We start from the raw sequence: 18,713 nt of genomic DNA, 5'->3' as shown, positions 1-18,713 counted from the left end.
CGTCTTTATGCTCTTGAAAGAATCAAAGAACCCTAACCTCAGAGAAGGGAATCACCCTTAATTTTGACAGATCTTAAAAGAGGATTAATGTTCTGATTCTTACTGAGGGTCTTTTAGTCATTCAATTGCCTTAAATTACATCACCTTTATTAAACATCTTTCCTTCTGTCATTGTCCATCTTCTCTATTTCCTACAGCATTTTTCAAGACCAGATAGGAGCTTAAAGAGTTCATTGGATAAAACATTCTTCGGGTGAAGGACAAGTTGTTAAGATTTAAGATTTTTTTCCTCTTCTGATGTACTGGTAGTAGTTTGCTGCTAGCAGTTAAGAAGTATGAGGCTATGTCGGACTCAGAGAGAGTTTTGAGATCAATTCGTAGTCTTTTCCACAGACTTCACACAAACAGTGAAGCTGGAAGGACCAGGTATTTGCCATGATCCCTCTGATAATCTTCCCATCATCAGTATGGGCCATGTGTTTATGTGTTAAGGCAGGTGGCTGTGGCTCAGCCTTGCTGGAATCTCACAACAAACAAAGCCTGAGGGCTTGACCTGCTCTATTTTAAGGCTGACAGCTGTGCCTGTTTTAGCCAGTGCTGAAGACTACAATTGCAGCATGCAAAGGCCTAGGGGGACTGAGGCTTCACCAGGTTCCTTCTCCAGGGGCCTGATTTGGCACCTACAACCCAGCAATTCAAATCCCAAGACAGGAAATTACTTAGGCAAGGCAAATGGTCTCCCTAGGGATCCGGTTGATTTGTCTTGTTTTTATTCCCTCTTACAGTGATTTCTACCCAGGAAACAGGACACCGTGCTTGGGCCACGTCAAGAGTCAGATCAGGGCAGATCCTAGCAGAGAAATAGGTTGCCAAGTAGAAACTGAAGTTAAAAGGGAGTAACAGAAATTGGGGAAATCTGGCCAGGCAGGGTAGGGAACATTTGCAGTTTGGTGAGCTGAGCACGCTCAATCCTGTTTCTAGCAAAGGCATCTGCCCCGACACCCGTTCAGCACAGCCCCATCCTTTTTCCGGCCAGACCCCTGTCTCCTGCTATGCTAGATTGCAGGGTTGGAAATCCTACCTTGGGCTCCAGAAAGTCAGTCTGAGCCCTGGGAGCAGCCTGTTGGCAACTTTGAGAAAATGATTGCTTTTCTGAATTGACCATGGGATGCCACCGTCGCCAACCTAAACTTGGAGTAACTGTTTTGACAGGATCTTCGCTTTTATCTATGGTAGAAAAAGAGCTTGAGAACAAACAAATTGCCTACATATTTCATGCCACTCAGTACAACATTTCCTCCTCATGCCAGTATACAATTATCCTAACCAAAATCATTTTGACTTCTTTTTATTCTTTTGTAAGCATAGTTTTAAAGAGAGCAGTTTATAGACAACAGACCCAATACAGGAAACTGCCAAGTGTTGTGGAACACATTCTAAGTGAAAGAGGGCTTTAAACATATTTGTTGAAATAATTTTCACATATCTATTTCTTAGAAGGTTGTGCCGCTTTGTAATTTTTTCCAACACTATTGGAACAATGTCAGCAAAATAAGCGATGATAAATAAATGGCAAGCAGTAGGATATACTGGAGTATATGAGGAAGCCATTTAGTGTAAACCTAATTCGGCCTGATTTTGTTTTTCCAAAACGGTCTGACGCATGGCCCTTGAGCATGTATATCTTGAGCTTGTATATCTACTTTAAGCATTGGCTAGGTCCCAAAGACAACAACAAATGCCCTTAAGATAAAGATGCAACTTCCCCCCTTTGGCATTTCCTTAAGGATAAGCATCTCTCTCTAGGCTAGGAACTGGTTGCAGGCTCACCCTGTGACCACCCACCTGGAGACAGCAGACCTGCTACCTGCCCTGTGAATAGCTGTGCCCGCTAGGGGATCTCGTGACTGTTGTAAAAGTGACATTCCTATGATATGTGATACATACTCTTTGATGGTGTATAACCACTCTGTACATCCCATTTCTTTGGTGCCCTTCCTTCCTTAGGAAACGAAGGCCCTGGGCTAGCCCTCAGATCTGGCTCATAATAAACTCACCCCAATTTTGATTTATAGATTGGTTATGGATTATTCGCATTGACAGTGATGTAATGTGGATGTCAAAATATACAGAAAAAGTAGATATACTTTATTGTCAAAACATGAGAGAGGGAGAGTAGACCACGATGGTGACATAGGAGGTTCCTGAGCTCCCCTCCTCCAACAGACACATTGAATCTACAGCTACACATGGAGCAATTCTCTCTGAGAGAAACCCAGAAACTAGCTGAGCAACTCCCACACATTAGACAACTGAGAAAATGCCCATGTCAAGACGGGCAGGAAAGGCTGCAACACACTCTCACCATAAACGCAAGGCCATGGCACAGCGCCATACAGTTGGGAGGGAACTCCCAACTCCCAGATTCATCCTGAGGATCACAGGGTTTGGATTCCACGTTTAGCGCCAAACTTTTAAGACTCACTCCAGAGAGACAGACTCCCAAAACAAAGAGTTCTGAAAGCCAATGAGGCGTGTGACCATGAGACCCACAAGACTATAGCAAATAATGACACAGTTCTTAATGTCTGCACAAGCCCCTGTCATAGCTCTCCCCTCAGGGCTGAGGGAACAGGCAAAATCGCCCCCTCCCAGTCCTTCCTGGAAAGAGGTTTATCTGCATACTTTACAAGCTGCCGCCTGAGGGCCAGGCTTCTAATTTAGCAGGCATTTGGTGCTGCTATGATCCTCCCCAGAGACCTGGGAAGCCACCACACCTCTCCCGCCTTCTCTCTCCAGCCTGCTGCCAGTAGCTCGTGCACTCTACTGCACCCCAGCATTTACTGCCACCGCTTAAAGAACAGGCATTCATGAAAGAAATTAAAGAAGATACACCAAAAAATGCAGATATTTCGAGTTCAAGGATTGGAGGAATTAATATTGTTAAAATGTCCACACTACCCAGAGCAATCTATAAATCTAATGCAATCCCTGTCAAAATTCCAATGGCATTTTTCACAGAAGCAGAAAAAAAATTCTAAAGTTTGTATGGAACTTGCACAGAAGACCGCAAATAGCCAAAGTAATCTTGAGAAAGAAGAATAAAGCTGGAGACATCACATTTCCTGATTTCAAACTATCCTGCAAAGCTATAGTAGTCAAAACAGTATGAAAACAGACATATAGACCAATGGAACAGAATTGAGAGCCCCAAAATAAATGTACACAATATACAGTCAACTAATGCTTGACAAGGGTTCCAAGAACAAACAATGAGGACAGGACAGTCTCTTCAATAAATGGTGTTGGGAAAACTGGATATCCACATGCAAAAGAATGAAACTGGATCCCTATATTAACCATTCACAAGAATTAACTCAAAATGGATTAAAGACTTGAATATAAGACCTGAAACTGTAAAATTCCTCAAAGAAAACACAGCCGGTAAGCTCTGTGGCATTGGTCTTAGAAATGATTTTTGGGATTTGACACCAAAAGCCAAGGCAACAAAAGACAAAATAAATAAGTAGGACTACATCAAATTAAAAAGCTTCTGCACAGCAAAGGAGACCATTCTCATTTGAAATGGCAACCTACGTAATAGGAGAAAATATTTGCAAACCACGTGTGTAATAAGGTCTTAATATCCAAGGTATGCAAGGAACTTACATAATTCAATAGCAAAAACACAAATAAACCAATAAAAAAGGAGGCAAAGGATCTGAATAGACATTTTTCCAAAGAAGACAATCAAATGGCTAACAGGAATATGAAAAGGTGTTCCAAATCACTAACCCTCAGGGAAATGCAAATCAAAACCACGGTGAGATATGACCACATATCTGTTAGGATGGCTATACAAAAAAGACACAACAAACGCTGGTGAGGATATAGAGAAAAGGGGACACTTGTACACTGTTGGTGGGAATATAAACTGATACAATCACTATGGAAAATGGTATGAAGTTTCCTCAAGAAATTATAAATAGGACTACCATATGATCCAGTAATCCCACTTCTGGGTATATATCCAAAGGAAACAAAATCTTTATCTGGAAGAGATATCTGCACTCACATGTTCATTGCAGCATTATTCACAACAGCCAAGGTGTGGGAGCAACCTAAGAGTCCTCCTGCAGATGAATGGATAAAGAAAACGGGTATATATATGATGAAGTATTACCAGCCTTAAAAAGAAGGAAATCTTGTCATTTGCTATAACATGGATGAAACTTGAGGGCATTATGCTAAGTGAAATATGCCAGAGAAAGACAAATACTGTATGATATCACTTACATGTGGAATCTTACAAATTAAAAGAAAATAAAAAGTCAAACTCAGAGAGAGTACAAAAATGGCTACCAGGGGTTGGGGGTGGGGGAAATAGCAAGAGGTTGGTAAAGGGGTACCAACTTTCAGCTATTAAAGATGAATAACATCTGAGGATCTAATGTAAAACACAGTGACTATAGTTGATGGCACTGTGTTGTATAACTGAAATTTTCTATAGAGTAGAACTGAAATATTCTCAGACATACAAAAAAAAATAAATAGGTGAGGTGATGGATGTGTTAACTAACTCGATAGGGGAATCCTTTCACATTGTTTATGTACATCAATCACACGGCACATTTTAAATATCTTACAATTTTACTGTCAATTATACCTCAATAAAGCCAAAAAAAATAAAATATGACAGAAAAGAAGAAGTGATGGTGAGTAACTGCTCAAATCTGACAGCTACCATAATAAAATATTTCTCAAAATTTTGTTTTACGAGAATCTGCTGGATCTCTCTTGAGTCGTGCCACCGTTTGAGAATTGCAGATTTTTTAAATTTAGAAAATCACCTTGGGTGGGATAGTTACCCTGATTGATTCTTAGGGACCTAATTATGAATATCAAATGCAAATTATGTGCAGGAAGAAATTACAAAAATTACTTTAAGTGGAGTATTATAATTTTAATTATTCCATATTTCAAGGAAACAATTATCTCTGTCTTCGGAAGTTGAATTGCTTTTTGTAAAAATGAACGTGAAAATGCCCAATGAATGAAATGTTTTCACCGTTCTTCAGCAATGGAATACTGGTTTGAATTTTTGTGTTCTGTTTGTTTGAGTTTTTTTGTTTGTGTACATTCATCTATGTCATTAAAAATATGAAAATTATGTATGGTTTTTAACTTACTGGAGAAATTGTGTGGCAAAATATGTAACTACTAGAAGTTATGTAACTCCTAAAAGAGATGGTTGTAAATTCAATCTACTGAAATATATTTTTAACAGCTAGTTGTGCACTACAGAAGAAAAGCATTCAAACTATGATATGCACGTCATCACTAGTACTAAGATATTTGTTTGTTTTGCATTAATGCAAGTGTGGGAGTTTTATTTGACCATTTGAAAAGAACATGTTTTTAAAATCATTAAATATGAATTCAGACATGTCATTTAAAACAAAATATAATTGAATATGACTTCCTCTGTGTACAATGTAGGGTTGGGCTTTTTCTGTTCTATTTCACACTAGATTTTAACAGCATCAGGAAGGAAGTTGGATATAAGGCTGCCTTGAATTTATAAAGTAGTTTCCTTCCTAGGAACTCAAAATTACTTGCATTCATTCTTACAAGATGCTTGTCAGGCTGCCAGTCTTTATTGTGTTATCTTGTGTACTGAGACGTGCCTGGCAGAATGAATACCAGCTCCTCCTGCCTTCTCATCAAGGGAGCTGTCCAAAACCAAGTAGATCTATATGGGTTTTGAGTCTGATTTACTTTTAGACATGATGAACCTCATACACCTATAGATGGGATTATGTCAAAGTAGTCACCTTGGAAGGCTAAACATTCCATGAAATTGCTACTGCATCAAATAAATTTAGTACTCTCTTGAGTCAAGAGTGGTGTTGCCTTCAGGGCGAGTTGATGGAACCATTTTAGTGCTCCATCACTCTACGAGCATGTTCCACTTTCATCAAACACTGCTCCAACTTATTTTTATTGTCTTTTATTGTTTCCATCTATCAAATTACCCCCACGATGAAGACTTTGTCACCAATGTAGATATCCAAAGAATGAGACACCAAAACCAGCTTCTGCCTTTCATAGATCTGTTCTGTAAAATGACGTCGATAAACATAATATTAGCTAATACTTACTGAAAATTTCCTGTAATCCAGAAACTATTCTAAGCCCTTTATTTGCACAGTTTTGTTAATGCTCAACACAACTGTGGAGTGGGAACAGTTATTATCAATACATAATAGATTCTTTTAAATTAGATGTTGAAATATCATGTAACTTACCTATGGCCATAGACAGTGAAATGTTCTCCATTTGCGAGTTGGACACTGCATTGCCCATTTCCAAGTCCTTTCTGACCAAGGCAAGGGATACCTGGGCAAGCGATACAGGCATACCACTAGCAACACACAGAGTGAGAAAGACTTATGGTGAAAAGTTAAAGAATTTGCAATAGAGTGGATACAATCTCTATTTATCAGAGAAGCAGGCTTGGTCTGGGCACGACTGCATGTCAAAAGAGGAACTTCCCCCTTGGATTCAGCCTGATTCAGGTTTTGTGGAGCCTGAAACATATTTAAATTGGGGATGCCCCATTTAAGGTAAAGATTATAAAAGTATGAATAGAAATAATGGATGAAAGTGCATATTTATTAGGAATGAGAAAAGAAATCTCAACAAATTAAAAAAAATTAAACCACCAAGTATTATAAGTATCAGAAAATGCAGAAAAATAACATATTAATATTAATTAGCAACCTGATACACCAGTCTAATACTTTACTTTCTACAATTTTTGGTGCACATTCTTTGACTGCCTCTTCCTATGACAACAATTTTGTAGCACAATTTTCTAAAAAGAGAATAGAGGGGCTGGCCCCATGGCCGAGTGGTTAAGTTTGTGCACTTAGCTTCAGTGGCCCAGGGTTTCACCGGTTCCGATCCTGGGAGCGGACATGGCACCACTCATCAAGTCATTCTGAGGCAGCGTCCCACATAGAGGAACCAGAAGGACCTACGACTAGCATATACAACTATGTGCTGGTGGGGTGGGGGGTGCTTTGGGGAGGAGAAGAGAAAAAAAAGCATTAAAAAGAGAATAGAAAGGTAATATTGAATCAATCCTCTAGCAGAGTTGATGGAAAGTTGGGTGTGTTTTTAAAATTTATTGATTCAAAAGTATCTTTCTGTATCACATTTATTTACTGATAAAGCTGCATCTGCTCAGACAGTCCTTGCCAGGAAGCAAGTCAGCACAGAACTGCAATGACAGCTACTGGTCCAGCTTGGCCACATCCTCCCTGTATCATGACTCCTCCCAATCCCACCCCTCCCGAGGCCATTGCTGTGCAGGGCATGACACAGCCCTGATGCCTGGTCATGGTAACTTCTGAGCAGGGAGTAATGAAGCAGGCTCTGAATGAATTCCTTATTCTTTAAGTCAAAGATGGGGTCCAGATTCATGATGAGGTCTACCACGCACATATCTGTTGGAGGTAAAGCTGGCAGCCTATTGGCCTGTCCTCAGTCCCAGAGCCACCATCATAGGATACAAGCTGTTACTCAAGCTGGGCAGCATGCCATGCTTCCAGCGCCTCTCCACATCCACTATGGAAAAGGCTCTAAGCCATGCTTCATTAGCTTCCTGATAAAGCTATCTCTGACTATAATGCTTTACTTGTTTATAGAGAAGCAGGAGACGGCAAGTAACATACCCTGGACTGTGAAACAATGGAAGTTTCCTAGCCATGGAACTGGCTTGCTAGAAAATGAGGAAATCCTGGTGAGTCTGAATACTAGCCCTGCCTTTATCTTAGAGACCCTGAGTTCTTCCACTGACCCAGCTCAATCCTCCTAGTCCACTTTCTGAAAGGTTATCAAAACTTTAAGAAAGCAAGAGCTAACAGGGACATTTAGGAGAAAAATTTTTTCTCTCTTCAATGCTTTAAAAGAGAATGGGCTTTGGATCCAGATAGACCATATCTGGCTCTATCACCTACTATTTCTGTAAAATGGGAACAATAATTATACATATTTTGGGCTGTTGAGAAGAGATTAAATGAGATATATGCATGACAGTGCACGGCTTGGCCTACACGTGTTTCCTGTGAAATCCCTACCGTGTCTCCTGAACTAACCGAGACCAACACTCTCCACCAGTGGAGTAAGTTTCACTGCTGTAAACCTGGTGGGCAGGGAGCCTTGCTGAGTCCTGGAAACTCAAATATGCTTCAAGACACAGCTGACAACAATCTCTGTTCTCTTTGTCTAACACTGTATTTTCGAGTTTAGCACATCAGATCCCCATGGGATTTCATCCTTGCTGTAAATCTCTGCTCCCTTGACTAGTTCTGAATGTATTCGTAATGAAGATGCTTTGTATTTATGATGTACTGACGTGAACACTTACTGACATGAGTGACCCCTGCTACCTTGTTCAACCCCTAAATTGGTATTGCCACTGGCCTGTCTAAAACCGGGAATTAAGCAAGCCCTGTGGCGCTGAGGGGCTACAGAGCTAAGGCATTTGATTTCATCTGGTGCTTCATGCTTCTCTTTCATGCTGCCAAGTTCTTAGCAAGTAGGAGGGTGTAATGCAGTCTCAAGCCATTTCCTAAAGAGGTACACAAAACCATTCTAAATAACAGCACAGTTGAAAAATACATATTAACTCTCAGGATGACTAGTATACACAACCTACTTACATGAACAAAAATGGTAAAGGCCGAAATAATGCTAAGAACTTTACCTTCATTATCTCTCTCGTTTTTCATCAGAACTCCATAGCGGAGCTACTATTATTATGCCCATTTTATAGATTAGGGTTTGGCAAACTATGGCCCATGGGTCTGACTTCCCCCCTGTTTTCGTGTGGCCCAACAACTAAGGATGGTTTTTAAATGTTTAAATGGTTGAAACATAATCAAAGGAAAAATAATATTTTATGATGTGAAAATTGTATGAAATTCAAATTGCATATTCATAAATAAAGTTTTATTGGAACATGGCCACATCCATTTGTGATTGTGCTCCACAAGGCAGGGTTGAGTAGGTGCAACAGAGACCTGATGGCCGGCAAAGCCTAAAATATTTACCATCTGACCCTTTATAGAAAAACTTTGCTCACCCTCTTTCCAGACAATGAAGCTAAAGATCAGAGAATTCAGTAACCTACCCATGCCTACTCTAAAAATAAGTGGTCAAACTAAGATAAAATCTGGGTCCAACTTATCCAAGAGAGCTTACCATAAGAACTAGACACTGTTACTACAGTTCAGGTTGTTATGAAACTCATTGAGTCTCACACACAGAAAGTAAATCACATTTTAATCATTCTGAAGTCATATTTTCTATCTTGACCATTGCAGACAGGTTTGGCAGAAGGTAACTGTAAAACGGTGTGCTGCTGAATTTATAAGGAGAGCATTTTGCTCTGTTGACATCTGCATGGCACAGTGAAGTTCTGGTCCTATTTCAAGTGGAATAATTGCCAACCCCCATCTTATAAATGCTTCTGCTTCTAACCTAACTTCAAAAGCATAGCGCATATGCTAGGCTTTTGGAATTGGATGAAAGGTATGGGACCATGCCCAAGAAATAAGTACAAATGATTATTCAAAATTATACATTCAGTTAATTGCTAGTAGAGAGAAAATATAATCCCTTCCTGGTTTCAGAAGGCAGAAATAGTGGCAAAGGATTCAATTCATTAAATAAATGAAAAAAAATTACATCATTATAATCATTACCTGAGAGCAACATTTTAATAGCCAATATTCATTTTAAGATCCAGTTTTACATATTTATAATACTATTTTATTTGCACCTTAACTGTTATTTTAGACATAATGATTTAAAATAATTGCACAGTCTGTTTTTGTTCTTTTTCACCATAGTGGCAAGGATGGTACTTTATATATGTCAGAGCATAAAGCATAGAACTGGGACCATGAAGGATCAAGAGATGCTGTTTTTAAATCTTTGCAGAGATGCAAAGACTGGGGTACAGTGGCAAACTAATAATTAGTATTGTGATAATACACTGACTTATGAATTGACAAGTTCATAACTGGTATCACATGCTATCCTCATTGTTCATGGTATTTGGATCTTTGGACTGAAACACTTAACCTGCATTTGTGTCATGGCTGCTTGCTCTGGAAGACTTCATCCTCCAATTACTGATGTGTTGGATCTTAGGATAGGTGCTTTTGTGACTTGGCAGGAAAGGTAAATGGCACATCTTGGAAGAGCATGGTTTTTGTTAGACTAGTATTTACCTTAAGTGGAGAAGTAAAAGAGATAAGGCTTTTTAAAAAACACTAGGTAAGGGGCTGGCCCTGTGGCCAAGTGGTTAAGTTCGCTTGCTCCACTTTGGTGGCCCAGGGCTTCACCGGTTCGGATCCTGGGCGTGGACATGGCACTGCTCATTAGGCCATGCTGAGGCGGCATCTCACATGCCACAACTAGAAGGACTCACAACTAAAATACACAACTATGTACTGGGGAGATTTGGGGAGAAAAAGCAGAAAAAAAAAAAAAAGATTAGCAACGGTGTAAGCTCAGGTGCCAATCTTTAAAAAAAGAAAGAAAACTCTGGGTAAGAAGAAAGGACACATATATTAGAAAATTATAAAGGGTAAAGTAGCTTGCTAAAAATTAAAGATGGACTTCCTATTTCCATTTCTATTTGTGAGGAGCTTGGATGCTGCCACTACATCCTAACAACAAGTAAAAAGCTATACACATTGAAAAATCGATAACTCTCTTGAATCCATAAGAGAGGGGAAGACACTGGGAAAATCATTGCCCCAAAGTTTGGAGGAACACACAGGTGCGTACAGGAAGTCACAGCTTACCCAAGCAGAGACTCATGAGCAGAAATTGCTGTGGGAACTGATGCCGATTAGGAAGACCTGAACTGAAACTGAAGAAGTGTGGGATTCTCAGTGTGAACTACTCTGAGAGTTAAAAACTCAAGGAGAACCCAGTCATGGGGGGCGCCCACAGTATTGGAAGATTTACCTGGGGGAGCTCAGCCAGATTCCCACAAGGAGAGTGGAAAGGAACCATTTTGAAACACTCTAGAGCACTCTGTTCTTCTTAACAAGGCCTGCCCACAGGGGAAACTAGTTAACCAGAGCCCAACCTGCTGGGATGCTACAGAGCCTAAAAACCTTGGAGAAGGGAAATATCAAATCCAGCCCACTCTAGCCATCCTGTTCCACCTTAGAGGCGAGGAAAAATGGAGAACCACAAGTTAAGTTCACAGTCCAGAGGCATAGGCTCACTAAAAGACTGAGACCTATCATAGAACTAAGAACACTTTCTCTCTCCCGACACCTCAACACACATTACTAAAGGCCTATTTACAGCAGTTCTTTCTACCCAGTCCATCAGGTCCCCTGTCAAACAAAATTAAAACCTATACCAAAAGGCAAAAAAATATATAGTTTGAAAAGATTGAGCAAGCATCATAACCAGACATGGCAGCGAAGTTGAAATTATCAGACTGAGCATTTAAAATAACTATGGCTAATATGCTAAGAGCTCTAATGGATAAAGTAAACAGCATGCAAGAATAAATGGGTGATATAAACAAGGAGATGGAAATCCTAAAAAAGAAACAAAGAGAAATGTTATAGATAAAAAACACTGTGACAGAAGTGAAGGATGCCTTTGATGGGCTTATTAGGATACTGGACACAGCTGAGGAAGGAATCTCCGAGCTAGAGGGTCTACCAATAAAATCTTAGAGAACTGAAAAGCAAGGAAAATAAAGAAGGTAAAAAATAGAACAGAATATCCGAGGACTGTGGAACAACTGCAAAATGTGCAACATAGCCATAATGGGAATACCCAAAAGATAAGAATGAGAGAAAGGAACAGAAGAAATATTTGAAACAATAATTACTGAAAATTCTCCCAAATTAATGTCAGAAACCAAACTATAGATCCAGGAAGCTCTTAAAAACTCCAAGCAGGATAAATGCCAATAAAACTACACTTCAGCATATCATTTTCAAATTAGAGAAAATGAAAGATAGAGAAAAATCCTGGGAAAAGACAGAAGGAAAAAAAAATCCTTGTCTACGGAGAAACAAAGATAAGAATTATATCCAATTTCTCCTGAGAAACCATGCAAGCAAGAAGAGAGTGGAATGAAATATTTAAAATGGTGAGAGAAAAAAACCCATGGACCTAGAATTCTGTACCCTGTGAAATATCCTTTAAAAGTGAAGGAGAAATAAAGACTTTCTCAGACAAACAAAACTTGAAGGAATTTGTTGGCAGTAGGCCTGCCCCCGCCTTGCAAGAAATGTTAAAAGAAGTACTTTAGAGAGGAGGAAGATAATACAGGTTAGAAACTTGAATCTATGTAAAGAAAGGAAGAACATCAAAGAAGGAATAAGTTAAATATACAATAAAAACGTTTATTTTTCTCATTCTTAATTGGCCTAACAGATAACAGTTTGCTTAAAATAATAGGAACAATCTACTCAATTACATATGCATATATATGTTTATTTATAAGTGAAATGAGTGACAGCAATGATACAAAGAACAGGAGGCATTAGAATTACTTTGTTATTATAAGGTATCCACACTACACATGAAGCAGTGCAGTGTTATTTGAAAATGGACTTGGACTAGTTTTAAAAGTATTTTGCAAACTCTACAGCAACTAGGAGAAAAAGTAAAAAGAGAAGTATAACTGATGTGCTAAGAAATGAGGGAAAATGGAATCATGTAAAATGCTAAGTTAAAACGACAAAAGTGAGAAAAAGAGTGGAAGACAAAAATAGGAACAATGAATAAGGGCAACAAACAGAAAACAATTACAAATATGGTAGATATTAATCCAACTATATCAATAAGTACTTTTGAATGTAAATGCTCTAAATCCACCCATTAAATATAGAGATTATCAGAGTGGATCAAGAAACACGACCCAACTATCTGTTATCTACAAGAAATTCTCTTTTAATATAAATACACATATAGATTAGAAGTAAACGCATGGAGAAAAATATACCATGCTAACACTTATCAAAAGAAAGCAGGAGTAGCTATATTAATTTTAGATAGAACAGACTTTAATGTACAAAAAGTTATCAGGGATAAAAAGGGTGTTCCATAATGATAAACAGATCAGTTCTCCAAAAAGACAATAATTCTTAATATGTATGTGACTAATCATAGAGCATCAGACTACATGAGACAAAAACTGATATAACTTCAAGGAGAAATGAATGAATTCACTATCATAGTTGGAGACTTCAATACCCGCTCTCAGAAAAAGACAGATCCAGCAGGCAGAAAATGGGTAAGGGCAAAGATGAACTCAACAACAGCATCATTCAACTGGATATTATTGACACCTGTAGACTACTTCATCCAACAACAGCAGAATACACATTTTTCTCAAGCTTACACGGAACATTCATCAAGAGAGACCACATTCTATGCCATAAAACAGACCTTAAACATTTTAAAAGAACAGAAATTATGCAATGTCTGCTCTCAGACCACAGTGGAACTAAACTAGACATCATTAACAGAAAGATAACTGGAAATTCCCCAATTTCTTCAAGATTAAACAACACGCTTCTGAATAAAACATAGATCAGAGAAGAAATCTCAAGAGAAATTTTAAAATATTTTGAACTGAATGAAAATGTACATATAACTTTTCAAAATTTGTGGGATGCAGCAAAAGCAGTGCTTAGAGGGAAATTTATAGCATTGAGTGCATATATTAGAAAAGAAGAAAGATCACAAAATCAATCTTTGAAGTTTCCACTTCAAGAAACTAGAAAAAGAAGAAGAAATTAAATCCAAAGTAAGCAGAAGACAAGAAATAATAAGAATTAGAGCAGAAATCAATGAAATTGAAAACAGTAAATCAATACAGAAAATTCACAAAACCGAAAGCTGGATCTTTGAAAAGATCAATAAAATCGATAAGCAAATTAAAACAACTAGATATCACTACACACCCGTTAGAATGGCTGAAATCCAGAGCACTGACAAGACCAAATGCAGATGAAGCCGTAGGGCAGCAGGAACTCTCATATTTTGCTGGTGAGAAGGCAAAATGGTACAGTCACTTTGGAAGACAGTTTGTCATTTTCTTAAAAAACTAAACATACTCCTTTCACACAATCCAGCCTTTACACTCCTTGGTATTTACCCAAAGGAATTAAAAACTTATGTCCATACAAGAACTCGCATATGAATATTTACAGCAGCTTTATTCATAATTGTCAAAACTTGAAGATGCCCTTTAGGAGGTGAATGGATAAATAAAGTGTGGTGTATCTAGACAGTGGGATATTCTTTACTGCTAAAAAGAAATGAGCTACCAAGCCATGAAAAGACATGGAGGAATCTTACATGCATATTATTAAATAAAAGAAGCCTATCTGAAAATGCTACATGCTGTGTGATTCCAACTATACAGCCTCCTGGGTAAGGCAAAACTATGGAGACTATGTAGAAAAATCAGTGGTTGCAGGGGTGAGGGTGAGTGAGTGGAGATGAACAGACAAAGCACACAGGCTATTTAGGACAGTGAATTCTCAGCACGATATTATAGTGATTGATGTATATCATCACACTTTTGTGCAAACTCCTAGAGTGTACAATACCAAGGGTGAGCCCTAAGGTAAACTATGGACTTTGGGTGAATCTGATGTGTCAACGTAGGTTCATCCTCGGTAATGTTGATAATGGGGGGGAGGATAAGCATGTGTCAGGGTGGGAGGTATATGAGAAATCTCTGTACATTTCTCTCAATTTTATTATAAACCTAAAGCTGCTCTAAAGAATAAATTCTTTAAGTAAGAAAAATTAAAGCAAATAAGATACTCTTAAACTGTCTTTTTACTTTTAGCATCCTTGAGCCATTTTCTGGACAAACCTTGTTTCAAAATTAAGCTATTTACCAATAGCAGGCAAAGCATATGAATCTTCATCTACTTACATTTCCTCCCCTCTCTGAGTCCTCTTTGTATTTTGTCTGCATCCCTCTTGTTACACTTTTGGTTTTTCATTATTGCTGCTTATTTACTTGAGTCATTCTGCCTGGTTCCATATACTGTAAACTCTTTGAAGGCAGGTACTAAATCTTAAAAAGGTATTTTCATTTCCTGCTATAGGGGATAAATGAAAAATCATTGACTTAAATTGAATGAAACATTTATATTGGAAATGCACATTATACGGAAAGATGTGCACTTTTGTTTAACAGACACAGGGAAACTATTATGTGCCACACAGTTTCTTGTGTTAAACTAATGAAACCTTGTCCACTTTTAATGTCTGATTTGCTTTGATATTTTGCAAAGATAAAAATTAGATAAATATCAAGTGGAGAGGAAAATTTAATTTTTCAGGAGAAAGTAGACAAGGAGAAGTACTTAAGAAAAACTTCAGAGAGAAGTAAGAAGATTAGGTCTGAGGGGCCGGCCTGGTGGCGCAGTGGTTAAGTCTGCATGTTCGCTTTGGTGGCCCAGGGTTTGCCGGTTTGGATCCTGTGTGCGGACATGGCACTGCTTGACAAGCCGTGTTGTGGTAGGCATCCCACATATAAGGTGGAGGAAGATGGGCACGGATGTCAGCTCAGGGCCAGTCTTCCTCAGAAAAAAGAGGAGTGGCAGCAGTTAGTTTAGGTTTAATCTTCCCCAAGGAAAAAAAAAAAAAAAAGATTAGGCCTGAAAAGAACTTGCAATACCCAAGGCAAGGAAGGTACAAGATATAATATTGGGAACATTGGAGAGCGTGCCCAGTCTGAATAAATTTTTCAGCATCATCTTTCTTCCAGGAACGATCACAGAGTTCAAGCCTGTTCCTCTCTTTTTTCCCTGTCTTTAATACTTATTAAACATTTAGTATATGCAGAACACTGTTCTAGGAACCATAATATTTTGTATTCTAAGTGACTCAAATTAATTTTCCCAAAGTAGATAGATAAATATGATCCTTTATTCTAATTTATGATAATAAATCTGGTCTGAACAGCCTTCATGATTAAGACACTAATGGGCATGCAGTGTGTTTTGAATCACAGTCATTTAATCCAATGAAAGATGAGTCAGTTCTAACACATAATATTTTTTCTTTTATAAGCTTTGAAAGCTAATTGTCTCAGTGCAAATTCTGATTCTACCACTTACTGGCTTCTTGTCCTTTGAGCCCATTAAGAAAGTTCTGTAAGCTTCAGTTTCTTCATGGGTAAATGAGGATGATCGTAGAACTCAGCCAATGAAATTTCTGTAAGGATCAATTGAAATAATGCATTTAAAACAGCCCACATATTATAAGGACTCAATAAATGCTAACTATTAACACTATTATAATTAGTGTTGATCTATTGTGCAGCTGTCCCTGTTATGGATGTCTTGATCTCTGGGGCAGACACTCTTGAATGGATAACCAAGCTGATAAAGTTTGAACTTATTAACTGGACTTCAATAAGCTAATATTTGTCCACTCAGGATGCTTGATACAAAGGGAACTCTCCCGGGCCCGTGAGTCCATGGTATACCTAACAAAGCACAGAATCACCAATCTTCATGATCTTTCCACTTTTATTTTAATTTTTTACGTGGCTCTACATAGTAAAATCTATTCAAGTGTATCTTATAATTCATTAGTTATTTAAATGTAATCCAAAGAGAATATGTAAACCAATGGTATGTTTTTAAAATCTGGTTCTAGTGTGTTGTCTTATAATGGTGTCAACACAATTATTCAATATCCCTTTGCTATGATTATATGACCTTGATTCAAGAAGTGAGGGGCAGGCTAGTTTAATTGGCTAAAATAGTTAATTCTACTATGGTTTTTGAAAACAAGATTTTTGTGAGGAGTACCTTATTGGTTTCTACCCGAATTCATTAAAATTATCATTGATGTTAGGAGTTTCTAAGATAATTCAGAATTCACATTTGCTGTCCAGGCTATTTAATGCTACTTTTCTTTCTGTAAGATAGTTGATAAACAGGACTGCAGCCACAGAGCTCTGGAGCAACAGGAAAGGGAGCTCCCTTGTCACTGAATATAGCAAAACATTTAGGGAAAAAAAGAGATTCCATTCTCAAATGGCAAATTAAATTATATTTTTATGATCTATAAATTACATGGAGGATATAATTTCCAATCCAATTTCAAATATCATTTATTAAAAATAATATACATTAGCACAAATACAAATAACATTTGTCCCAATAAGGTAAACTAGTGTTGATATGATCCTTTTCCATTTCTAATATACACATCTCTTACAGGTGAGTGAACAAATCTACAAAGTTAGATTAGGTGGATAAATTAATTAACTTTGCACAACTTGAAGAGGAAACCTTTTTAGTGGGAAACTATTCTAAGTTTGATGATGGAGAAAAGCATGATTTCTCTCTAATATAACGTCATTTATGAAATATTGGTCCTAGGAAGTGTATGTTTGTGTGTGAGTGTGTGGAAGTTTTATAGGAGATGGTGAAGGAGGAAGTTATTCATACAGAAACAAGTTTTCATATTTTATTTTGGTACAATATATTATAGTTACCACTGTGATTTCAACAATAAATTCTGGTAGTGTAAACTTTCCTGAAATAATTAAGGCTTAAGAATTTTCTTAGAAGCACTAAGAAATATAACATTCAGTGGTTCTCAAATTATGATCCCTAGGTTAGCAGCATGAGCATCATCTGGGGACTTAGAAATGTAAATTTTTAGGTTCCACTCCAGACGTACTAGTTCAGAAAATCTAGGGATAAGATCCAGAAATCTGTGTTTTCAGGAGCTCTCTAAGACATTTAGATGCATGCTAAAGTTTGAGGACCTCTGGTCTCAAGAAATTCCTCACAAAAAGGAGAAATTTGACATATGTGCTGAGAAATCTGGGAGCAAACACATGAAATCATTAATTTAAGAAGAATGTTTGTCATTGATGCCTTTTGCAGATACTTTCAGGTCCTGTCCAGTTATTTTACTCCTTTGACTAAATTAGAGAACAAGTTATACAGTGCCATACCTGTTCCCCTTTCTCTCTTTAACAAGCTCAAGTTCAACCACATTTTGGTCTTCAAGATGGATCTCGATCACAGTCAGGGATATTCAAGTAACTCCAGATTAAGAATTAGTGTTCAGGGGCCAGCCCATTGCCAAGTGGTTACATTTGTAAGCTCCACTTTAGCAGCCTGGGGTTCACCGGTTCAGATCCTGGGCACAGACCTAGCACCGTTCATCAAGCCATGCTGAGGTGGTGTCCCATATAGCAGAACTAGAAGAACCTACAGCCAGGATACACAACTATGTACTGGGGTCTTTGGGGAGAAAAAAAAAAAAAAAAAGGAAGATTGGCAACAGATGTTAGCCCAGGTCCAATCTTCCTAAAAGAAAAAAAAAAATTTGGTGTTCGTTGTCATGACACTCATTGCCAGTCTGGCTCACCATATTGGCTAGTTCTACTTTGTCTGGTTATCAAATCAAGTCCTTATTTCTAGAAAAAAGGAAAGCAGTCATGCTCCTCTTCTAATATTTCTACCTCTCCACAGAGGCTAGAATGTCCACTCAAGCATGTGCTTCTGACAACTCTCCTTATTGGCTACTCTGCAAGAGTGGATTGATGAGTAAGAAGATTAGTCAGAGACTAAATCATTGAATAGACTACTTTTCACCAGCAT

The sequence above is a fragment of the Equus przewalskii genome, chromosome 19, assembly GCF_037783145.1.
Source record: "Equus przewalskii isolate Varuska chromosome 19, EquPr2, whole genome shotgun sequence".
In the NCBI taxonomy this organism is placed as follows: Eukaryota; Metazoa; Chordata; class Mammalia; order Perissodactyla; family Equidae; genus Equus; species Equus przewalskii.
This window is presented reverse-complemented; position numbering follows the sequence as displayed.